The sequence below is a fragment of the Dendrobates tinctorius genome, unplaced genomic scaffold (genome assembly GCF_039654945.1).
Source record: "Dendrobates tinctorius isolate UK_male_01 unplaced genomic scaffold, ASM3965494v1 ptg000214l, whole genome shotgun sequence".
In the NCBI taxonomy this organism is placed as follows: Eukaryota; Metazoa; Chordata; class Amphibia; order Anura; family Dendrobatidae; genus Dendrobates; species Dendrobates tinctorius.
Genome location: NW_027361881.1, coordinates 4,506,282 through 4,531,889, shown reverse-complemented (window position 1 = coordinate 4,531,889; position 25,608 = coordinate 4,506,282). Strand labels below are relative to the sequence as shown.

At 55.2% G+C, this 25,608-nt stretch overlaps 1 protein-coding gene across 3 annotated transcripts in view; it reads right to left on the bottom strand.

Moving 5' to 3' along the window:
- Nucleotides 1-23,893, bottom strand: part of ZC3H18 (zinc finger CCCH-type containing 18) — a 90,377-nt gene extending 66,484 nt beyond the window's left edge. For 2 of the 3 annotated variants that reach the window (XM_073554931.1, XM_073554933.1), the window contains exon 1: nt 23,729-23,893. The gene's annotated coding sequence lies outside the window, so the exon portion shown is untranslated. Of the gene's footprint in view, nt 1-23,574; nt 23,594-23,728 lie in introns of those variants that run through there. The other variant, XM_073554932.1, reaches the window with a different exon arrangement.
- Nucleotides 23,894-25,608: the final 1,715 nt, after the last annotated feature.

Genomic DNA, 25,608 nt, shown 5'->3' with positions numbered 1-25,608 from the left:
TTCAACTCAAAAATATTTCACGCATCCGTTCATTCCTCACCCAAGAATCTGCAAAAACCCTAGTCCATGCCCTCATCATCTCTCGCCTTGACTACTGCAACCTCATGCTCTGCGGCCTCCCCTCAAACACTCTCGCACCCCTCCAATCTATTCTAAACTCTGCTGCCCGACTAATCCACCTGTCCCCCCGCTATTCCCCAGCTTCTCCCCTCTGTCAATCCCTTCACTGGCTCCCAATTGCCCAGAGACTCCATTACAAAACCCTAACCATGACATACAAAGCCATCCACAACTTGTCTCCTCCATACATCTGTGACCTCGTCTCCCGGTACTTTCCTGCACGCAACCTCCGATCCTCACAAGATCTCCTTCTCTACTCCCCTCTTATCTCCTCTTCCCACAATCGCATACAAGATTTCTCTCGCGCATCACCCCTACTCTGGAACTCTCTACCACAACATATCAGACTCTCACCTACCATCGAAACCTTCAAAAAGAGCCTGAAGACCCACCTCTTCCGACAAGCCTATAACCTGCAGTAACCACCGATCGACCAAACCGCTGCACGACCAGCTCTACCCTCGCCTACTGTATTATCACCCATCCCTTGAAGATTGTGAGCCCTCGCGGGCAGGGTCCTCTCTCCTCCTGTACCAGTTATGACTTGTATTGTTTAAGATTATTGTACTTGTTTTTATGTATACCCCTCCTCACATGTAAAGCGCCATGGAATAAATGGCGCTATAACAATAAATAATAATAATAGTAATAATAATAATAGTATGTGAAGCACAATCTGCGCAGGAGCAGGGCAGGCTTCACACCTTGTGTCAGGGGTGTATAGTATATGCGCAGGAGCAGGGCAGGCTTCACACCTTGTGTCAGGGGTGTATAGTATATGCGCAGGAGCAGGGCAGGCTTCACACCTTGTGTCAGGGGTGTATAGTATATGCGCAGGAGCAGGGCAGGCTTCACACCTTGTGTCAGGGGTGTATAGTATATGCGCAGGAGCAGGGCAGGCTTCACACCTTGTGTCAGGGGTGTATAGTATATGCGCAGGAGCAGGGCAGGCTTCACACCTTGTGTCAGGGGTGTATAGTATGTGCAGCACAATCCGTGCAGGAACAGGGCAGGCTTCACACCGTGTGTCAGGGGTGTATAGTATATGCGCAGGAGCAGGGCAGGCTTCACACCGTGTGTCAGGGGTGTATAGTATGTGCAGCACAATCCGTGCAGGAACAGGGCAGGCTTCACACCGTGTGTCAGGGGTGTATAGTATATGCGCAGGAGCAGGGCAGGCTTCACACCTTGTGTCAGGGGTGTATAGTATATGCGCAGGAGCAGGGCAGGCTTCACACCGTGTGTCAGGGGTGTATAGTATGTGCAGCACAATCTGTGCAGGAACAGGGCAGGCTTCACACCGTGTGTCAGGGGTGTATAGTATATGCGCAGGAGCAGGGCAGGCTTCACACCTTGTGTCGGGGGTGTATAATATATGCGCAGGAGCAGGGCAGGCTTCACACCATGTGTCAGGGGTGTATAGTATATGCGCAGGAGCAGGGCAGGCTTCACACCTTGTGTCAGGGGTGTATAGTATATGCGCAGGAGCAGGGCAGGCTTCACACCATGTGTCAGGGGTGTATAGTATATGCACAGGAGCAGGGCAGGCTTCACACCATGTGTCAGGGGTGTATAGTATATGCACAGGAGCAGGGCAGGCTTCACACCTTGTGTCAGGGGTGTATAATATATGCGCAGGAGCAGGGCAGGCTTCACACCATGTGTCAGGGGTGTATAGTATATGCACAGGAGCAGGGCAGGCTTCACACCATGTGTCAGGGGTGTATAGTATATGCACAGGAGCAGGGCAGGCTTCACACCTTGTGTCAGGGGTGTATAGTATATGTGCAGGAGCCGGGCAGGCTTCACACCATGTGTCAGGGGTGTATAGTATATGCGCAGGAGCAGGGCAGGCTTCACACCTTGTGTCAGGGGTGTATAGTATATGCGCAGGAGCAGGGCAGGCTTCACACCATGTGTCAGGGGTGTATAGTATATGCGCAGGAGCAGGGCAGGCTTCACACTTGTGTCAGGGGTGTATAGTATATGCGCAGGAGCAGGGCAGGCTTCACACCTTGTGTCAGGGGTGTATAGTATGTGCAGCACAATCCGTGCAGGAACAGGGCAGGCTTCACACCGTGTGTCAGGGGTGTATAGTATGTGCAGCACAATGCGTGCAGGAACAGGGCAGGCTTCACACCTTGTGTCAGGGGTGTATAGTATGTGCGCAGGAGCAGGGCAGGCTTCACACCATGTGTCAGGGGTGTATAGTATATGCGCAGGAGCAGGGCAGGCTTCACACCTTGTGTCAGGGGTGTATAGTATATGCGCAGGAGCAGGGCAGGCTTCACACCATGTGTCAGGGGTGTATAGTATATGCGCAGGAGCAGGGCAGGCTTCACACTTGTGTCAGGGGTGTATAGTATATGCGCAGGAGCAGGGCAGGCTTCACACCTTGTGTCAGGGGTGTATAGTATGTGCAGCACAATCCGTGCAGGAACAGGGCAGGCTTCACACAGTGTGTCAGGGGTGTATAGTATGTGCAGCACAATCCGTGCAGGAACAGGGAAGGCTTCACACAGTGTGTCAGGGGTGTATAGTATGTGCAGCACATTCCGTGCAGGAACAGGGCAGGCTTCACGCCGTGTGTCAGGGGTGTATAGTATATGCGCAGGAGCAGGGCAGGCTTCACACCTTGTGTCAGGGGTGTATAGTATGTGCAGCACAATCCGTGCAGGAACAGGGCAGGTTTCACACCGTGTGTCAGGGGTGTATAGTATGTGCAGCACAATCCGTGCAGGAGCAGGGCAGGCTTCAAACCGTGTGTAAGGGGTGTATAGTATATGCGCAGGAGCAGGGCAGGCTTCACACCGTGTGTCAGGGGTGTATAGTATGTGCAGCACAATCTGCGCAGGAGCAGGGCAGGCTTCACACCATGTGTCAGGGGTGTATAGTATATGCGCAGGAGCAGGGCAGGCTTCACACCTTGTGTCAGGGGTGTATAGTATGTGCAGCACAATCTGCGCAGGAGCAGGGCAGGCTTCACACCATGAGTCAGGGGTGTATAGTATATGCGCAGGAGCAGTGCAGGCTTCACGCCGTGTGTCGGGGTGTATAGAATATGCGCAGGAGCAGGGCAGGCTTCACGCCGTGTGTCAGGGGTGTATAGTATATGCGCAGGAGCAGGGCAGGCTTCACGCCGTGTGTCGGGGTGTATAGTATATGCGCAGGAGCAGGGCAGGCTTCACACCATGTGTCAGGGGTGTATAGTATATTGCCAGGAGCAGGGCAGGCTTCACACCTTGTGTCAGGGGTGTATAGTATATGCGTAGGAGCAGGGCAGGCTTCACACCTTGTGTCAGGGGTGTATAGTATATGCGCAGGAGCAGGGCAGGCTTCACAACATGTGTCAGGGGTGTATAGTATGTGCAGCACAATCCGTGCAGGAACAGGGCAGGCTTCACACCGTGTGTCAGGGGTGTATAGTATATGCGCAGGAGCAGGGCAGGCTTCACACCGTGTGTCAGGGGTGTATAGTATGTGCAGCACAATCTGTGCAGGAACAGGGCAGGCTTCACACCGTGTGTCAGGGGTGTATAGTATATGCGCAGGAGCAGGGCAGGCTTCACACCGTGTGTCAGGGGTGTATACTAGTATGTGCAGCACAATCCGTGCAGGAACAGGGCAGGCTTCACACCGTGTGTCAGGGGTGTATAGTATATGCGCAGGAGCAGGGCAGGCTTCACACCATGTGTCAGGGGTGTATAGTATATGCGCAGGAGCAGGGCAGGCTTCACACCATGTGTCAGGGGTGTATAGTATATGCGCAGGAGCAGGGGAGGCTTCACACCTTGTGTCAGGGGTGTATAGTATATGCGCAGGAGCAGGGCAGGCTTCACATCTTGTGTCAGGGGTGTATATTATGTGCAGCACAATCTGCGCAGGAGCAGGGCAGGCTTCACACCGTGTGTCAGGGGTGTATAGTATATGCGCAGGAGCAGGGCAGGCTTCACACCGTGTGTCAGGGGTGTATAGTATGTGCAGCACAATCTGTGCAGGAACAGGGCAGGCTTCACACCGTGTGTCAGGGGTGTATAGTATATGCGCAGGAGCAGGGCAGGCTTCACACCGTGTGTCAGGGGTGTATACTAGTATGTGCAGCACAATCCGTGCAGGAACAGGGCAGGCTTCACACCGTGTGTCAGGGGTGTATAGTATATGCGCAGGAGCAGGGCAGGCTTCACACCATGTGTCAGGGGTGTATAGTATATGCGCAGGAGCAGGGCAGGCTTCACACCATGTGTCAGGGGTGTATAGTATAAGTGCAGGAGCAGGGCAGGCTTCACACCATGAGTCAGGGGTGTATAGTATATGCGCAGGAGCAGTGCAGGCTTCACGCCGTGTGTCGGGGTGTATAGAATATGCGCAGGAGCAGGGCAGGCTTCACGCCGTGTGTCAGGGGTGTATAGTATATGCGCAGGAGCAGGGCAGGCTTCACGCCGTGTGTCGGGGTGTATAGTATATGCGCAGGAGCAGGGCAGGCTTCACACCATGTGTCAGGGGTGTATAGTATATTGCCAGGAGCAGGGCAGGCTTCACACCTTGTGTCAGGGGTGTATAGTATATGCGTAGGAGCAGGGCAGGCTTCACACCTTGTGTCAGGGGTGTATAGTATATGCGCAGGAGCAGGGCAGGCTTCACAACATGTGTCAGGGGTGTATAGTATGTGCAGCACAATCCGTGCAGGAACAGGGCAGGCTTCACACCGTGTGTCAGGGGTGTATAGTATATGCGCAGGAGCAGGGCAGGCTTCACACCGTGTGTCAGGGGTGTATAGTATGTGCAGCACAATCTGTGCAGGAACAGGGCAGGCTTCACACCGTGTGTCAGGGGTGTATAGTATATGCGCAGGAGCAGGGCAGGCTTCACACCGTGTGTCAGGGGTGTATACTAGTATGTGCAGCACAATCCGTGCAGGAACAGGGCAGGCTTCACACCGTGTGTCAGGGGTGTATAGTATATGCGCAGGAGCAGGGCAGGCTTCACACCATGTGTCAGGGGTGTATAGTATATGCGCAGGAGCAGGGCAGGCTTCACACCATGTGTCAGGGGTGTATAGTATATGCGCAGGAGCAGGGGAGGCTTCACACCTTGTGTCAGGGGTGTATAGTATATGCGCAGGAGCAGGGCAGGCTTCACATCTTGTGTCAGGGGTGTATATTATGTGCAGCACAATCTGCGCAGGAGCAGGGGAGGCTTCACACCATGTGTCAGGGGTGTATAGTATAAGTGCAGGAGCAGGGCAGGCTTCACACCATGTGTCAGGGGTGTATAGTATAAGTGCAGGAGCAGGGCAGGCTTCACGCCGTGTGTCAGGGGTATATAGTAAATGCGCAAGAGCAAGGCAGGCTTCACGCCGTGTGTCAGGGGTGTATAGTATATGCGCAGGAGCAGGGCAGGCTTCACGCCGTGTGTCGGGGTGTATAGTATATGCGCAGGAGCAGGGCAGGCTTCACGCCGTGTGTCAGGGGTGTATAGTATATGCGCAGGAGCAGGGCAGGCTTCACGCCGTGTGTCAGGGGTGTATAGTATATGCGCAGGAGCAGGGCAGGCTTCACGCCGTGTGTCGGGGTGTATAGTATATGCGCAGGAGCAGGGCAGGCTTCACACCTTGTGTCAGGGGTGTATAGTATGTGAAGCACAATCTGCGCAGGAGCAGGGCAGGCTTCACACCTTGTGTCAGGGGTGTATAGTATATGCGCAGGAGCAGGGCAGGCTTCACACCTTGTGTCAGGGGTGTATAGTATATGCGCAGGAGCAGGGCAGGCTTCACACCTTGTGTCAGGGGTGTATAGTATATGCGCAGGAGCAGGGCAGGCTTCACACTTGTGTCAGGGGTGTATAGTATATGCGCAGGAGCAGGGCAGGCTTCACACCTTGTGTCAGGGGTGTATAGTATATGCGCAGGAGCAGGGCAGGCTTCACACCTTGTGTCAGGGGTGTATAGTATATGCGCAGGAGCAGGGCAGGCTTCACACCTTGTGTCAGGGGTGTATAGTATGTGCAGCACAATCCGTGCAGGAACAGGGCAGGCTTCACACCGTGTGTCAGGGGTGTATAGTATATGCGCAGGAGCAGGGCAGGCTTCACACCGTGTGTCAGGGGTGTATAGTATGTGCAGCACAATCCGTGCAGGAACAGGGCAGGCTTCACACCGTGTGTCAGGGGTGTATAGTATATGCGCAGGAGCAGGGCAGGCTTCACACCTTGTGTCAGGGGTGTATAGTATATGCGCAGAAGCAGGGTAGGCTTCACACCTTGTGTCGGGGGTGTATAATATATGCGCAGGAGCAGGGCAGGCTTCACACCATGTGTCAGGGGTGTATAGTATATGCGCAGGAGCAGGGCAGGCTTCACACCTTGTGTCAGGGGTGTATAGTATATGCGCAGGAGCAGGGCAGGCTTCACACCATGTGTCAGGGGTGTATAGTATATGCACAGGAGCAGGGCAGGCTTCACACCATGTGTCAGGGGTGTATAGTATATGCACAGGAGCAGGGCAGGCTTCACACCTTGTGTCAGGGGTGTATAATATATGCGCAGGAGCAGGGCAGGCTTCACACCATGTGTCAGGGGTGTATAGTATATGCTCAGGAGCAGGGCAGGCTTCACACCATGTGTCAGGGGTGTATAGTATATGCACAGGAGCAGGGCAGGCTTCACACCTTGTGTCAGGGGTGTATAGTATATGTGCAGAAGCCGGGCAGGCTTCACACCATGTGTCAGGGGTGTATAGTATATGCGCAGGAGCAGGGCAGGCTTCACACCTTGTGTCAGGGGTGTATAGTATATGCGCAGGAGCAGGGCAGGCTTCACACCATGTGTCAGGGGTGTATAGTATATGCGCAGGAGCAGGGCAGGCTTCACACTTGTGTCAGGGGTGTATAGTATATGCGCAGGAGCAGGGCAGGCTTCACACCTTGTGTCAGGGGTGTATAGTATGTGCAGCACAATCCGTGCAGGAACAGGGCAGGCTTCACACCGTGTGTCAGGGGTGTATAGTATGTGCAGCACAATGCGTGCAGGAACAGGGCAGGCTTCACACCTTGTGTCAGGGGTGTATAGTATGTGCGCAGGAGCAGGGCAGGCTTCACACCATGTGTCAGGGGTGTATAGTATATGCGCAGGAGCAGGGCAGGCTTCACACCTTGTGTCAGGGGTGTATAGTATATGCGCAGGAGCAGGGCAGGCTTCACACCATGTGTCAGGGGTGTATAGTATATGCACAGGAGCAGGGCAGGCTTCACACTTGTGTCAGGGGTGTATAGTATATGCGCAGGAGCAGGGCAGGCTTCACACCTTGTGTCAGGGGTGTATAGTATGTGCAGCACAATCCGTGCAGGAACAGGGCAGGCTTCACACAGTGTGTCAGGGGTGTATAGTATGTGCAGCACAATCCGTGCAGGAACAGGGAAGGCTTCACACAGTGTGTCAGGGGTGTATAGTATGTGCAGCACATTCCGTGCAGGAACAGGGCAGGCTTCACGCCGTGTGTCAGGGGTGTATAGTATATGCGCAGGAGCAGGGCAGGCTTCACACCTTGTGTCAGGGGTGTATAGTATGTGCAGCACAATCCGTGCAGGAACAGGGCAGGTTTCACACCGTGTGTCAGGGGTGTATAGTATGTGCAGCACAATCCGTGCAGGAGCAGGGCAGGCTTCAAACCGTGTGTAAGGGGTGTATAGTATATGCGCAGGAGCAGGGCAGGCTTCACACCGTGTGTCAGGGGTGTATAGTATGTGCAGCACAATCTGCGCAGGAGCAGGGCAGGCTTCACACCATGTGTCAGGGGTGTATAGTATATGCGCAGGAGCAGGGCAGGCTTCACACCTTGTGTCAGGGGTGTATAGTATGTGCAGCACAATCTGCGCAGGAGCAGGGCAGGCTTCACACCATGAGTCAGGGGTGTATAGTATATGCGCAGGAGCAGGGCAGGCTTCACGCCATGTGTCAGGGGTGTATAGTAAATGCGCAAGAGCAAGGCAGGCTTCACACCGTGTGTCAGGGGTGTATAGTAAATGCGCAAGAGCAAGGCAGGCTTCACACCGTGTGTCAGGGGTGTATAGTAAATGCGCAGGAGCAAGGCAGGCTTCACACCGTGTCTCAGGGATCTATAGTATATGCGCAGTAGCAGGGCAGGCTTCACACCGTGTGTCAGAGGTGTATAGTAAAATGCGCAGGAGCAAGGCAGGCTTCACACCGTGTGTCAGGGGTGTATAGTATATGCGTAGGAGCAGGGCAGGCTTCACACCTTGTGTCAGGGGTGTATAGTATATGCGCAGGAGCAGGGCAGGCTTCACACCTTGTGTCAGGGGTGTATAGTATGTGCAGCACAATCCGTGCAGGAACAGGGCAGGCTTCACACCGTGTGTCAGGGGTGTATAGTATATGCGCAGGAGCAGGGCAGGCTTCACACCGTGTGTCAGGGGTGTATATTATGTGCAGCACAATCCGTGCAGGAACAGGGCAGGCTTCACACCGTGTGTCAGGGGTGTATAGTATATGCGCAGGAGCAGGGCAGGCTTCACACCTTGTGTCAGGGGTGTATAGTATATGCGCAGAAGCAGGGCAGGCTTCACACCTTGTGTCGGGGTGTATAATATATGCGCAGGAGCAGGGTAGGCTTCACACCATGTGTCAGGGGTGTATAGTATATGCGCAGGAGCAGGGCAGGCTTCACACCTTGTGTCAGGGGTGTATAGTATATGCGCAGGAGCAGGGCAGGCTTCACACCATGTGTCAGGGGTGTATAGTATATGCACAGGAGCAGGGCAGGCTTCACACCATGTGTCAGGGGTGTATAGTATATGCGCAGGAGCAGGGCAGGCTTCACACCTTGTGTCAGGGGTGTATAGTATATGCACAGGAGCAGGGCAGGCTTCACACCATGTGTCAGGGGTGTATAGTATATGCGCAGGAGCAGGGCAGGCTTCACACCATGTGTCAGGGGTGTATAGTATATGCACAGGAGTAGGGCAGGCTTCACACCATGTGTCAGGGGTGTATAGTATATGCGCAGGAGCAGGGCAGGCTTCACACCTTGTGTCAGGGGTGTATAGTATATGCGCAGGAGCAGGGCAGGCTTCACACCATGTGTCAGGGGTGTATAGTATATGCACAGGAGCAGGGCAGGCTTCACACCATGTGTCAGGGGTGTATAGTATATGCACAGGAGTAGGGCAGGCTTCACACCATGTGTCAGGGGTGTATAGTATATGCGCAGGAGCAGGGCAGGCTTCACACCTTGTGTCAGGGGTGTATAGTATATGTGCAGGAGCCGGGCAGGCTTCACACCATGTGTCAGGGGTGTATCGTATATGCGCAGGAGCAGGGCAGGCTTCACACCTTGTGTCAGGGGTGTATAGTATGTGCAGCACAATCCGTGCAGGAACAGGGCAGGCTTCACACCGTGTGTCAGGGGTGTATAGTATGTGCAGCACAATGCGTGCAGGAACAGGGCAGGCTTCACACCTTGTGTCAGGGGTGTATAGTATGTGCAGCACAATCCGTGCAGGAACAGGGAAGGCTTCACACCGTGTGTCAGGGGTGTATAGTATGTGCAGCACAATCCGTGCAGGAACAGGGCAGGCTTCACACCGTGTGTCAGGGGTGTATAGTATATGCGCAGGAGCAGGGCAGGCTTCACACCGTGTGTCAGGGGTGTATAGTATATGCGCAGGAGCAGGGCAGGCTTCACACCTTGTGTCAGGGGTGTATAATATATGCGCAGGAGCAGGGCAGGCTTCACACCTTGTGTCAGGGGTGTATAGTATATGCACAGGAGCAGGGCAGGCTTCACACCTTGTGTCAGGGGTGTATAGTATATGCGCAGGAGCAGGGCAGGCTTCACACTTGTGTCAGGGGTGTATAGTATATGCGCAGGAGCAGGGCAGGCTTCACACCTTGTGTCAGGGGTGTATAGTATATGCGCAGGAGCAGGGCAGGCTTCACACCATGTGTCAGGGGTGTATAGTATATGCGCAGGAGCAGGGCAGGCTTCACACCTTGTGTCAGGGGTGTATAGTATGTGCAGCACAATCCGTGCAGGAACAGAGCAGGCTTCACACCGTGTGTCAGGGGTGTATAGTATATGCGCAGGAGCAGGGCAGGCTTCACACCGTGTGTCAGGGGTGTATATTATGTGCAGCACAATCCGTGCAGGAACAGGGCAGGCATCACACCGTGTGTCAGGGGTGTATAGTATATGCGCAGGAGCAGGGCAGGCTTCACATCTTGTGTCAGGGGTGTATAGTATATGCGCAGAAGCAGGGCAGGCTTCACACCTTGTGTCGGGGTGTATAATATATGCGCAGGAGCAGGGCAGGCTTCACACCATGTGTCAGGGGTGTATAGTATATGCGCAGGAGCAGGGCAGGCTTCACACCTTGTGTCAGGGGTGTATAGTATATGCGCAGGAGCAGGGCAGGCTTCACACCATGTGTCAGGGGTGTATAGTATATGCACAGGAGCAGGGCAGGCTTCACACCATGTGTCAGGGGTGTATAGTATATGCGCAGGAGCAGGGCAGGCTTCACACCTTGTGTCAGGGGTGTATAATATATGCGCAGGAGCAGGGCAGGCTTCACACCATGTGTCAGGGGTGTATAGTATATGCACAGGAGCAGGGCAGGCTTCACACCTTGTGTCAGGGGTGTATAGTATATGCGCAGGAGCAGGGCAGGCTTCACACCTTGTGTCAGGGGTGTATAGTATGTGCAGCACAATCTGTGCAGGAACAGGGCAGGCTTCACACCTTGTGTCAGGGGTGTATAGTATGTGCAGCACAATCCGTGCAGGAACAGGGAAGGCTTCCCACCGTGTGTCAGGGGTGTATAGTATGTGCAGCACAATCCGTGCAGGAGCAAGGCAGGCTTCACACCGTGTCTCAGGGATGTATAGTATATGCGCAGTAGCAGGGCAGGCTTCACACCGTGTGTCAGAGGTGTATAGTAAAATGCGCAGGAGCATGGCAGGCTTCACACCGTGTGTCAGGGGTGTATAGTATATGCGCAGGAGCAGGGCAGGCTTCACACCGTGTGTCAGGGGTGTATAGTATGTGCAGCACAATCCGTGCAGGAACAGGGCAGGCTTCACACAGTGTGTCAGGGGTGTATAGTATGTGCAGCACAATCTGCGCAGGAGCAGGACAGGCTTCACACCATGTGTCAGGGGTGTATAGTATATGCGCAGGAGCAGGGCAGGTTTCACACCTTGTGTCAGGGGTGTATAGTATGTGCAGCACAATCTGCGCAGGAGCAGGGCAGGCTTCACACCATGAGTCAGGGGTGTATAGTATATGAGCAGGAGCAGGGCAGGCTTCACGCCGTGTGTCAGGGGTGTATAGTAAATGCGCAAGAGCAAGGCAGGCTTCACGCCGTGTGTCAGGGGTGTATAGTAAATGCGCAAGAGCAAGGCAGGCTTCACACCGTGTGTCAGGGGTGTATAGTAAATGCGCAGGAGCAAGGCAGGCTTCACACCGTGTCTCAGGGATGTATAGTATATGCGCAGTAGCAGGGCAGGCTTCACGCCGTGTGTCAGAGGTGTATAGTAAAATGCGCAGGAGCAAGGCAGGCTTCACACCGTGTGTCAGGGGTGTATAGTATATGCGCAGGAGCAGGGCAGGCTTCACATCTTGTGTCAGGGGTGTATAGTATGTGCAGCACAATCTGTGCAGGAGCTGTGCAGGTTTCACACCGTGTGTCGGGGTGTATAGTATGTGCAGCACAATCTGCGCAGGAGCAGGGGAGGCTTCACACCATGTGTCATGGGTGTATAGTATATGCGCAGGAGCAGGGCAGGCTTCACGCCGTGTGTCAGGGGTGTATAGTATATGAGCAGGAGCAGGGCAGGCTTCACACCTTGTGTCAGGGGTGTATAGTATGTGCAGCACAATCCGTGCAGGAACCATGCAGGTTTTACACCTTGTGTCAGGGGTGTATAGTATGTGCATCACAATTCACACAGGAGCAGGGCAGGCTTCACACCGTGTATCAGGGGTGTATAGTATGTGCATCACAATTCACACAGGAGCAGGGCAGGCTTCACACCGTGTATCAGGGGTGTGTAGTATGTGCATCACAATTCACACAGGAGCAGGGAAGGCTTCACACCGTGTGTTAGGTGTGTATAGTATGTGCAGCACTATCCGTGCAGAAGCAGGGCAGGCTTCACACCGTGTGTCAGGGGTGTATAGTACATGTGCAGGAGCAGGGCAGGCATCACACTGTGTGTCAAGGCAGTGCAGCACAATCTGAGCAGGAGAGGTTTCATTCCGTGTGTCAGGCGTGTATAGTATAAGTGCAGGAGCCAAGGAGGCTTCACACCGTGTGTTAGGGGAGTATAGTATGTGCATCACAATCCGCGCAGGAGTCGGGGAGGCTTCACACCGTGTGTCAGGGGTGTATAGTATGTGCAGCACAATCCACGCAGGAGCCAGGGAGGCTTTACACCGTGTGTCAGGGGTGTATAGTATATGTGCAGGAGCCGGGCAGGCTTTACACCGTGTGTTGGGGTGAATAGTATATGTGCAGGAGCAGGGCAGGTATCACGCCGTGTGTCAGGGGTGTATAGTATATGTGCAGGAGCCCGGGAAGCGTCACGCCGTGTGTCAGGGGTATATATTATATTCTATACTCTTCACCCAGAGTGGCCGATATATTACTGCACAACCAACTATTTTTCTCCGTTTTAAGGCCTTCTTTTTTAGCAAACTTCTTCTTTAAGATGCGCCTACTTAGAAGTTTCTTGTCGGTTGTTCTCTGTTCGCCATTTGTGGTTGATTCATCATTTATGACTTTTGCAAAACTCCCCAAATTTGAGTGCAAATCTGCCGTCCTCCCCTCAGGATGATTGTTTTTATTGTTTGAATGCCAGACATTTTTGGCTTAAATGTTAAAACCAGGGGGGTCATTAACACCGGGGGGACCTCGACACCGAGCTGGTAATTAACATGAGGGAGGACCCCAACACCAGACAGGTCATTAACACCGGGGGAACCGCAACAACGGGCTGGTCATTAACATCAATGAGGGGGGACCCCGACACAGGGCAGGTCATTAATACCGGGGGACCCTGACACCAGGCAGATCATTAATACTGGGGGGAACATGCAAAACACAATTAATTCACATTAATACTGGGGGGGACACTCACACCAGGCAGATCATTAATACTGGGTGGGGGGGACACTGACACCAGGCAGATCATTAACCCCTTCACGACCAAAGACGCCACATAGGCGTCATGAAAACTGGTACCAATCTGACCAGTGACGCCTATGTGGCGTCATAACTTTAAAGCCCCCCTGCGGGTCGGGTGACCTAGGTCACTGAAAGGTCACCCGACCAGATACAGGGGACTTTGTACTTCACCACAGGGGGTGTGGCTTTGCCCCCATGTGGCTAAGATCGCTCTGATTGGCTGTTAAAAGTGAAACAGCCAATCAGAGCGATAGTAATATTTCATCAATGAAAATTGATGAAATATTACTATCCAGCCATGTCCGACGCTGCTGTAGCATCGGACATGGCTGGTGACACCGATCCGACCCCCCCACGGTTAACGGGGGCCATCTGCCCCCTGCCACTGAATGACAGCGGCGATGTGCTGCCGCAGTGATCATTTGTCCCCCGCCTTCCCTCCGCTCCCCCTGCCTTCCGATCGCCCTCCCACCCCCCGGTACCAGACAATGGGTGCCACCATATTGGAAAATGGCGGGCGCATGCGCAGTGCGCCCACCGGCTGCAATTTCCTTTCATTCATTTTGATCACTGTGATAAACTCTCACAGTGATCAAAATAGAATGAAAAGTAAATAAACCCCCTGTTTATCACCCCCATAGGCAGGAACAACTAATAAAATAAAGAATTTATTTTTCCATTAGGGTTGGAAAGAGGGTGAGGGCTAGGGTTGGAATTAGGGCTAGGGTTGTGGTTAGGGGTGTGTTGGGGTTAGGGTTGAAGTTAGAATTGAGGGGTTTCTACTGTTTAGGCACATCACGGGGGTCTCCAAACGCAACATGGTGCAACCATTGATTCCAGCCAATTTTGCGTTCAAAAAGTCAAACGGTGTTCTCTCCCTTCCAAGCCCCGACGTGTGCCCAAACAGTGGTTTACCCCAACATATGGGGTATCAGCGTACTCAGGAAAAATTGCACAACAACTTTGGGGGTCTAATTTTTCCTGGTACCCTTGGGAAAATAAACAATTGGGGGTTAAAATATTTTTGTGAAAATTTTTTTTTTTTTTTTTTTTTTTTCACGTCTCTGCGTTATAAACTTCTGTGAAGCACTTGGGGGTTCAAAGTGCTCACAAGGCATCTAGGTAAGTTCCTTGGGGGGGGTCTAGTTTCCAAAATGGGGTAACTTGTGGGGGGTTTCTATTGTTTAGGCACATCAGGGGCTCTGCAAACGTAACGACGACCGCAGACCATTCCATGAAAGTCTGCATTTCAAAACGTCACTACTTCCCTTCCGAGCCCCGACATGTACCCAAACAGTGGTCCCCACCCGCACATGGGGTACCAGCGTACTCAGGACAAACTGGACAACAACTTTAGGGGTCCAAATAATCCTGGAACTCTTGTGGAAAAAAAAAAAATTGCTGGCTGAAAATCATTTTTTTGAGGAAAAAAAAATATTTTTTATTTTCACGTCTCTGCGTTATAAACTTCTGTGAAGCACTTGGGGGTTCAAGGTGCTCACCCCACATCTAGATAAGTTCCTTTGGGTGTCTAGTTTCCAAAATGGGGTCACTTGTGGGGGGTTCCACAGTTTAGGTACATCAGAGGCTCTGCAAATGTAACATGATGCCCGCAGACCATTCCATCAAAGTCAGCATTTCATAACGTCACTACTTCCCTTCCGATCCCCGACGTGTGCCCAAACAGTGGCTCCCCCCCACATGTGGGGTACCAGCGTACTCAGAACAAACTGGACAACAACTTTTGGTGTCCAATTTATCCTGGTACCCTAGTGAAAATAAAAAATTGCGCACTAAAAAATAATTTTTGGAGGAAAATTTTTTTTTTTATTTTCACGGCTCTGCATTATAAACTTTTGTGAAGCACTTGGGGGTTCAAAGTGCTCACTATGCATCTAGATAAGTTCCTTAGGGGGTCTAGTTACCAAAATGGGGTCATTTGTGGGGGAGTTCCAATGTTTAGGCACACAGGGGCTCTCCAAACACGACATGGTGTCCGCTAACAATTAAAAATAATTTGCATTTCAAAAAGTCAAATGGCGCTCCTTCCCTTCTGAGCCCTGCCGTGCGCCCAAACATTGGTTCCCCCCCACATATGGGGTACCAGCCTACTCAGGACAAACTGGACAACAACTTTTGGGGTCCAATTTCTCCTGTTAGCCTTGTGAAAATGAAAAATAGCGTGCTAAAAAATCATTTTTGAGGAAAAAAAATTATTTTTTATTTTCACTGCTCTGTTATAAACTTTTGTGAAGCACTTGGGGGTTCAAAGTGCTCACTACACATCTAGATAAGTTCCTTAAGGGGTCTAGTTTCCAAAATGGGGTCACTTGTGGGGGAGATCCAATGTTTAGGTGCACAGGGGCTCTCCAAACGTGACATGGTGTCCGCTAACGATTGGAGCCAATTTTCAATTCAAAAAGCCAAATGGTGCTCCTTCCCTTCTGGGCCCTGCCGTGCGCCCAAACAGTGGTTTATGACCATATATGAGGTATCAGTGTACTCAGGAGAAATTGCTCAACAAATTTTAGGATCCACTTTATCCTGTTGCCCATGTGAAAATGAAAAAACTGAGGCTGAAAGAAAATTTTTGTTGGAAAAATTAAAATGTCCATTTTTTCTTTCCACGTTGCTTTAGTTCCTGTGAAGCACCTGAAGGGTTAATAATCTTCTTGAATGTGGTTTTTGAGCACCTTGAGGGGTGCAGTTTTTAGAATGGTGTCACTTTTGGGTATTTTCTGCCATATAGACCCCTCAAAGTGACTTCAAACGTGAGGTGGTCCCTAAAAAAATGGTTTGTAAATTTTGTTGTAAAAATGAGAAATCGCTGGTCAACTTTTAACCCTTATAACTTCCCAACAAAAAAAATGTTTCCAGAATTGTGTTGATGTAAAGTAGACGTGTGGGAAATGTTATTTAGTAACTATTTTGTGTCACATAACTCTCAGGTTTAACAGAATAAAAACTCAAAATTTGAAAATTGCGGAATTTTCGCCAAATTTCTGATTTTTTCACAAATAAATGCAAAAATTATCGACCTAAATTTACCACTAACATGAAGCCCAATATGTCACGAAAAAACAATCTCAGAATCGCTAGGATGCGTTCCTGAGTTATTACCTCATAAAGCGACACTGGTCAGAATTGCAAAAAATTGCCTGGTCATTAAGGTCAAAATAGGCTTGGTCATGATGGGGTTAATACCGGGGGGACCCCGACAACAAGCAGGTCATCAATACTGGGGGGGACCGTGACACCGGGCAGGTCATTAATACCGGGGGGACCCTGACACCGGGCAGGTCATTAATACCGGGGGGACCTGACACCGGGCAGGTCATTAATACCAGGGGGGACCCTGACACCGGGCAGGTCATTAATACCAGGGGGGACCCTGACACCGGGCAGGTCATTAATACTGGGGGGACCTGACACCGGGCAGGTCATTAATACCGGGGGGACCTGACACCGGGCAGGTCATTAATACCGGGGGGACCTGACACCGGGCAGGTCATTAATACCGGGGGGACCTCGGCAACGGGCAGGTCATTAATACCGAAGGGACCCTGACACCGGGTAGGTCATTAATACCAGGGGGGACCCTGACACCGGGCAGGTCATTAATACTGGGGGGGCCTCGGCATCGGGCAGGTCATTAACACCGAGGGGACCCTGACACGGGGCAGGTCATTAATACCGAGGGGACCCCGACACCGTGCAGGTCGTTAATACTGAGGGGACACTGACGCCAGGCAGGTCATTAATACCAGGAGGACCCTGACACCAGGCAGGTCATTAATACCAGGAGGACCCTGACACCGGGCAGGTCATTAATACCGGGGGAACCCTGACACCGGGCATGTCATTAATTCTGAGGGGACCCCGACACCGGGCAGGTCATTAATACCGGGAGGACCCTGACACCAGGCAGGTCATTAATACCAGGGGAACCCTAACACCGGGCAGGTCATTAATTCTGAGGGGACCGCGACACCGGGCAGGTCATTAATACCGGGAGGACCCCGACACCGGGCTGGTCATTAATACCGGGGGGACACGGACACCGGGCAGATCATTAATTCTGAGGGGACCCCGACACCGGGCAGGTCATTAATACTGAGGGGAACCCGATACCAGGCAGGTCATTAATACTGAGGGAACCCCAACACCGGTCAGGTCACTAATACTGAGGGGAACCCCGACACCGGGCAGGTCATTAATACCGGGGGGACCCTGACACCGGGCAGGTCATTAATACCGGGGGGGACCCTGACACCGGGCAGGTCATTAATACCAGGGGGGAGCCTGACACCGGGCAGGTCATTAATACCGGGGGGGACCCTGACACCGGGCAGGTCATTAATACCGGGGGGGGGACCCTGACACCGGGCAGGTCATTAATACCGGGGGGGGGACCCTGACACCGGGCAGGTCATTAATACTGGGGGGGGACACTCACACCGGGCAGGTCATTAATACTGGGGGGGGACCCTGACACCGGGCAGGTCATTAATACCGGGGGGACCCTGACACCGGGCAGGTCATTAATACTGGGAGGGACACACACACCGGGCAGGTCATTAATACCGGGGGGGACCCTGACACCGGGCAGATCATTAATACTGGGGGGGACACTGACACCGGGCAGATCATTAATACCGGGGGGACCCTGACACCGGGCAGATCATTAATACTGGGGGGGACACTGACACCGGGCAGATCATTAATATCGGGGGGACCCTGACACCGGGCAGGTCATTAATACTGGGGGGGACACTCACACCGGGCAGGTCATTAATACCGGGGGGGGGACCCTGACACCGGGCAGGTCATTAATACCGGGGGGGGACCCTGACACCGGGCAGGTCATTAATACCGGGGGGGGGACCCTGACACCGGGCAGGTCATTAATACCGGGGGGGGACCCTGACACCGGGCAGGTCATTAATACTGGGGGGGAACCCTAACACCGGGCAGATCATTAATTCTGAGGGGACCCCGACACCGGGCAGGTCATTAATACTGAGGGGAACCCGATACCAGGCAGGTCATTAATACTGAGGGAACCCCAACACCGGTCAGGTCACTAATACTGAGGGGAACCCCGACACCGGGCAGGTCATTAATACCGGGGGGACCCTGACACCGGGCAGGTCATTAATACCGGGGGGGACCCTGACACCGGGCAGGTCATTAATACCGGGGGGGACCCTGACACCGGGCAGGTCATTAATACCGGGGGGGAGCCTGACACCGGGCAGGTCATTAATACCGGGGGGGAGCCTGACACCGGGCAGGTCATTAATACCGGGGGGGACCCTGACACCGGGCAGGTCATTAATACCGGGGGGGGACCCTGACACCGGGCAGGTCATTAATACTGGGGGGACCCTGACACCGGGCAGGTCATTAATACTGGGGGGGGACACTCACACCGGGCAGGTCATTAATACTGGGGGGGGGACCCTGACACCGGGCAGGTCATTAATACCGGGGGGACCCTGACACCGGGCAGGTCATTAATACTGGGAGGGACACTCACACCGGGCAGGTCATTAATACCGGGGGGACCCTGACACCGGGCAGATCATTAATACTGGGGGGGACACTGACACCGGGCAGATCATTAATACCGGGGGGACCCTGACACCGGGCAGATCATTAATACTGGGGGGGACACTGACACCGGGCAGATCATTAATATCGGGGGGACCCTGACACCGGGCAGGTCATTAATACTGGGGGGGACACTCACACCGGGCAGGTCATTAATACCGGGGGGACCCTGACACCGGGCAGGTCATTAATACTGGGGGGGACACTCACACCGGGCAGGTCATTAATACCAGGGGGACCCTGACACCGGGCAGATCATTAATACTGGGGGGGACACTGACACCGGGCAGGTCATTAATACCGGGGGGACCCTGACACCGGGCAGGTCATTAATACTGGGGGGGACACTCACACCGGGCAGGTCATTAATACCGGGGGGACCTGACACCGTGCAGGTCATTAATATTGGGGGGACCCCGACACCAGGCAGGTCATTAATACTGGGGGGGGACCCTGACACCGGGCAGGTCATTAATACCGGGGGGACCCTGACACCGGGCAGGTCATTAATACTGGGGGGGACACTCACACCGGGCAGGTCATTAATACTGGGGGGACCTGACACCGTGCAGGTCATTAATACCGGGGGGATCCTGACACCGGGCAGGTCATTAATACTGGGGGGAACACTCACACCGGGCAGGTCATTAATACCGGGGGGACACTCACACCGGGCAGATCATTAATACTGGGGGGGACACTGACACCGGGCAGATCATTAATATCGGGGGGACCCTGACACCGGGCAGATCATTAATACTGGGGGGGACACTGACACCGGGCAGGTCATTAATTCCGGGGGGGACCCTGACACCGGGCAGGTCATTAATACCGGGGGGGGGACCCTGACACCGGGCAGGTCATTAATACCGGGGGGGGACCCTGACACCGGGCAGGTCATTAATACTGGGGGGGGACCCTGACACCGGGCAGGTCATTAATACCGGGGGGACCCTGACACCGGGCAGGTCATTAATACTGGGAGGGACACTCACACCGGGCAGGTCATTAATACCGGGGGGACCCTGACACCGGGCAGATCATTAATACTGGGGGGACCCTGACACCGGGCAGATCATTAATACCGGGGGGACCCTGACACCGGGCAGATCATTAATACTGGGGGGGACACTGACACCGGGCAGATCATTAATATCGGGGGGACCCTGACACCGGGCAGGTCATTAATACTGGGGGGGACACTCACACCGGGCAGGTCATTAATACCGGGGGGACCCTGACACCGGGCAGGTCATTAATACTGGGGGGGACACTCACACCGGGCAGGTCATTAATACCAGGGGGACCCTGACACCGGGCAGATCATTAATACTGGGGGGGACACTGACACCTGGCAGGTCATTAATACCGGGGGGACCCTGACACCGGGCAGGTCATTAATACTGGGGGGGACACTCACACCGGGCAGGTCATTAATACCGGGGGGACCTGACACCGTGCAGGTCATTAATATTGGGGGGACCCCGACACCAGGCAGGTCATTAATACTGGGGGGGGACCCTGACACCGGGCAGGTCATTAATACTGGGGGGGACACTCACACCGGGCAGGTCATTAATACTGGGGGGGACACTCACACCGGGCAGGTCATTAATACTGGGGGGACCGGACACAGTGCAGGTCATTAATACCGGGGGGACCCTGACACCGGGCAGGTCATTAATACTGGGGGGGACACTCACACCGGGCAGGTCATTAATACCGGGGGGACACACACCGGGCAGATCATTAATACTGGGGGGGACACTGACACCGGGCAGATCATTAATATCGGGGGGACCCTGACACCGGGCAGATCATTAATACTGGGGGGGACACTGACACCGGGCAGGTCATTAATACCGGGGGGACCTGACACCGGGCAGGTCATTAATACCGGGGGGACCCTGACACCGGGCAGGTCATTAATACTGGGGGGGACACTCACACCGGGCAGGTCATTAATACCGGGGGGACCTGACACCGTGCAGGTCATTAATACCGGGGGGACCCTGACACCGGGCAGGTCATTAATACTGGGGGGGACACTCACACCGGGCAGGTCATTAATACCGGGGGGACCCTGACACCGGGCAGATCATTAATACCGGGGGGGGACACTGACACCGGGCAGATCATTAATACTGGGGGGGACACTCACACCGGGCAGGTCATTAATACCGGAGGGACCCTGACACCGGGCAGATCATTAATACCGGGGGGGACCCTGACACCGGGCAGGTCATTAATACTGGGGGGGACACACACCGGGCAGGTCATTAATACCGGGGGACCCTGACACCGGGCAGGTCATTAATACCGGGGGGACCCTGACACCGGGCAGGTCATTAATACTGGGGGGGACACTCACACCGGGCAGGTCATTAATACCGGGGGGACCCTGACACCGGGCAGATCATTAATACCGGGGGGACCCTGACACCGGGCAGATCATTAATACCGGGGGGGACACTGACACCGGGCAGATCATTAATACTGGGGGGGACACTCACACCGGGCAGGTCATTAATACCGGAGGGACCCTGACACCGGGCAGATCATTAATACCGGGGGGGACCCTGACACCGGGCAGGTCATTAATACTGGGGGGGACACTCACACCGGGCAGGTCATTAATACCGGGGGGACCCTGACACCGGGCAGATCATTAATACTGGGGGGGACCTGACACCGGGCAGGTCATTAATATCGGGGGGACCTGACACCAGGCAGGTCATTAATATCGGGGGGACCTGACACCAGCAAGGTCATTAATATCGGGGGGACCTGACACCAGGCAGGTCATTAATATCGGGGGGACCTGACACCAGGCAGGTCATTAATATCGGGGGGACCTGACACCGGGCAGGTAATTAATATCGGGGGGACCTGACACCAGGCAGGTCATTAATATCGGGGGGACCTGACACCAGCAAGGTCATTAATATCGGGGGGACCTGACACCAGGCAGGTCATTAATATCGGGGGGACCTGACACCGGGCAGGTCATTAATATCGGGGGGACCTGACACCAGGCAGGTCATTAATACCGGGGGGACCTGACACCGTGCAGGTCATTAATATCGGGGGGACCTGACACCAGGCAGGTTATTAATATCGGGGGGACCTGACACCAGGCAGGCCATTAATATCGGGGGGACCTGACACCGGGCAGGTCATTAATATCGGGGGGACCTGACACCAGGCAGGTCATTAATATCGGGGGGACCTGACACCAGCAAGGTCATTAATATTGGGGGGACCTGACACCAGGCAGGTCATTAATATCGGGGGGACCTGACACCGGGCAGGTCATTAATACTGGGGGGGACCCTGACACCGGGCAGGTCATTAACACCGAGGGGACCCTGACACCGGGCAGGTCATTAATACTGGGGGGGACCCTGACACCGGGCAGGTCATTAATACTGGGGGGACCCTGACACCGGGCAGGTCATTAATACTGGGGGGACCCTGACACCGGGCAGGTCATTAATACTGGGGGGGACCCTGACACCGGGCAGATCATTAATACTGGGGGGGACCCTGACACCGGGCAGGTCATTAATACTGGGGGGGACCCTGACACCGGGCAGGTCATTAATATCGGGGGGACCTGACACCGTGCAGGTCATTAATACTGGGGGGGACCCTGACACCGTGCAGGTCATTAATACTGGGGGGGACCCTGACACCGGGCAGGTCATTAATACTGGGGGGACCCTGACACCGGGCAGGTCATTAATACTGGGGGGGACCTGACACCGTGCAGGTCATTAATACTGGGGGGACCCTGACACCGGGCAGGTCATTAATACTGGGGGGGACCCTGACACCGGGCAGGTCATTAATATCGGGGGGACCTGACACCGTGCAGGTCATTAATACTGGGGGGGACCCTGACACCGTGCAGGTCATTAATACTGGGGGGGACCCTGACACCGGGCAGGTCATTAATATCGGGGGGGACCTGACACCGTGCAGGTCATTAATACTGGGGGGGACCCTGACACCGTGCAGGTCATTAATACTGGGGGGACCCTGACACCGGGCAGGTCATTAATACTGGGGGGACCCTGACACCGGGCAGGTCATTAATACTGGGGGGGACCCTGACACCGGGCAGGTCATTAATATCGGGGGGGACCTGACACCGTGCAGGTCATTAATACTGGGGGGGACCCTGACACCGTGCAGGTCATTAATACTGGGGGGACCCTGACACCGGGCAGGTCATTAATACTGGGGGGACCCTGACACCGGGCAGGTCATTAATACTGGGGGGGACCCTGACACCGGGCAGGTCATTAATACTGGGGGGGACCCTGACACCGGGCAGGTCATTAATACTGGGGGGGACCCTGACACCGGGCAGGTCATTAATACTGGGGGGGACCCTGACACCGGGCAGGTCATTAATACTGGAGGGGACCCTGACACCGGGCAGGTCATTAATACTGGGGGGGACCCTGACACCGTGCAGGTCATTAATACTGGGGGGACCCTGACACCGGGCAGGTCATTAATACTGGGGGGGACCCTGACACCGGGCAGGTCATTAATACTGGGGGGGACCCTGACACCGGACATAACGTGACCTCTGAGCCCCATAACCTGCACCCCACTATCTACAGGTACTGACCCCAGGACACAGACTCCCAAATACTGAGGCTGAGAGCAGTCGAGGAGGCCAAGATGAGGAGTCTCCCAGAGAGAGCAGCCCCGGACTGTGGCAGCGGCCATGACAGGAGCGCCCCGGAACAGCACGGGCCGCCGCCTCCAAACATCCCGCTTACCTGAGGCCGGAGGGCCGGCGCCGGGCTCCTCGCTCACACACAGGCGACACCGAGTGACGGGATCCCGCTCCTGGTGCGGGCGGCCACACAGACGTCATCAACCGGCGCCGGCTGCTCTGGAGAACCAGCGCCGTGTGGGAGCTGTGACGTCACCACGTATGCAATGCATGGCGCATGTGCGAGCGGAGGCTGGCGGGAAATCCCTCAGCCCGAAGAGCCCAGCTCTCTCCAGGATCCCCAGACGCGGAGGGTCTACAGCTAGTGCTGTGAGGATAGGACTGTGCTGGAACCGCTAGCTCCAGCAAATCCTGCCCCGCCATCCCCGGGGCGTCTCCAGCACCGCTAGACTCGGCAACACCAGCCCCGCTATCCCCGACATCTCCAGCACCGCTATCCCCAGCGTCTCCAGCACCGCTATCCCCGGCGTCTCCTGCACCGCTATCCCCGGCGTCTCCTGCACCGCTATCCCCGGCGTCTCCTGCACCGCTATCCCCGACATCTCCAGCACCGCTATCCCCGGCGTCTCCAGCACCGCTATCCCCGGCGTCTCCTGCCCCGCTATCCCCGACATCTCCAGCACCGCTAGACTCGGCAACACCAGCCCCGCTATCCCCGGCGTCTCCAGCACCGCTATCCCCGACATCTCCAGCACCGCTATCCCCAGCGTCTCCTGCCCCGCTATCCCCGACATCTCCAGCACCGCTATCCCCAGTGTCTCCTGCCCCGCTATCCCCGACATCTCCAGCACCGCTAGACTCGGCAACACCAGCCCCGCTATCCCCGGCGTCTCCAGCACCGCTATCCCCGACATCTCCAGCACCGCTATCCCCAGCGTCTCCTGCCCCGCTATCCCCGACATCTCCAGCACCGCTAGACTCGGCAACACCAGCCCCGCTATCCCCAGCGTCTCCAGCACCGCTATCCCCGGCGTCTCCAGCCCCGCTATCCCCGGCGTCTCCAGCCCCGCTATCCCCGGCGTCTCCTGCACCGCTATCCCCAGCGTCTCCAGCACCGCTATCCCCGACATCTCCAGCACCGCTATCCCCAGCGTCTCCTGCCCCGCTATCCCCGACATCTCCAGCACCGCTAGACTCGGCAACACCAGCCCCGCTATCCCCGGCGTCTCCAGCACCGCTATCCCCGGCGTCTCCTGCACCGCTATCCCCGACGTCTCCTGCACCGCTATCCCCGACATCTCCAGCACCGCTATCCCCGACATCTCCAGCACCGCTATCCCCAGCGTCTCCTGCACCGCTATCCCCAGCGTCTCCTGCACCGCTATCCCCGACATCTCCAGCACCGCTATCCCCGACATCTCCAGCACCGCTATCCCCGGCGTCTCCTGCACCGCTATCCCCGGCGTCTCCTGCACCGCTATCCCCGGCGTCTCCTGCACCGCTATCCCCGGCGTCTCCTGCACCGCTATCCCTGACATCTCCAGCACCGCTAGACTCGGCAACACCAGCCCCGCTATCCCCGGCGTCTCCTGCACCGCTATCCCCGGCGTCTCCAGCACCGCTATCCCCGACATCTCCAGCACCGCTAGACTCGGCAACACCAGCCCCGCTATCCCCGGCGTCTCCTGCACCGCTATCCCCGGCGTCTCCAGCACCGCTATCCCCGACATCTCCAGCACCGCTAGACTCGGCAACACCAGCCCCGCTATCCCCGGCGTCTCCAGCACCGCTATCCCCGGCGTCTCCAGCACCGCTATCCCCGGCGTCTCCTGCACCGCTATCCCCAGCGTCTCCTGCACCGCTATCCCCGACATCTCCAGCACCGCTATCCCCAGCGTCTCCTGCCCCGCTATCCCCGACATCTCCAGCACCGCTAGACTCGGCAACACCAGCCCCGCTATCCCCGGCGTCTCCTGCACCGCT